The following is a 554-nucleotide window of genomic DNA, read 5'->3' on the forward strand; positions in this document are numbered from 1 at the left end:
ATAATACATATTCAACTTGAGTATATTATTGAACGTGACAAATGTTCTTAGAGAAAGAGAGAAAAATATAGATCACGTAGAACATTTATGACTTAACCCTAGTATGATATTCATGGATTCAGCGTACCCTACGTGATTTTTTACATTACTTTTTTATAATTTGAAGATCCGGATTGAGGCTGAAAAAACTTTAAGTGTTCATAAATATGATAAGCCTGCAAGGATATTTTTTTGCATTATTCTTAATATAAGAATGCATGGAAGTTCAAAGAGGATACATGAGACCCACATGTAATTAACTTGTAAATTTTCAGCGTTCTAAGTATCCCTTTATTTTTTATTAAATATATGTTATTGAGTTTCGGATAATATAAAAGTAAGTATACGAAAATGTAGAACTGAATGTAAAAAGAATTATATTTCAATATATATAATAGTATATAATAGTAGAAATTTTATAATTTCTGTCAGTCTTCAGAGATTGCTCAGTCGGAGCGGATTTATTGCTTTAGAACTAGTGTTGCATCATTCCTCTAAACTAAATCCTAATAAAC

The sequence above is a fragment of the Atta colombica genome, unplaced genomic scaffold, assembly GCF_001594045.1.
Source record: "Atta colombica isolate Treedump-2 unplaced genomic scaffold, Acol1.0 scaffold49, whole genome shotgun sequence".
Taxonomy (NCBI): domain Eukaryota; kingdom Metazoa; phylum Arthropoda; class Insecta; order Hymenoptera; family Formicidae; genus Atta; species Atta colombica.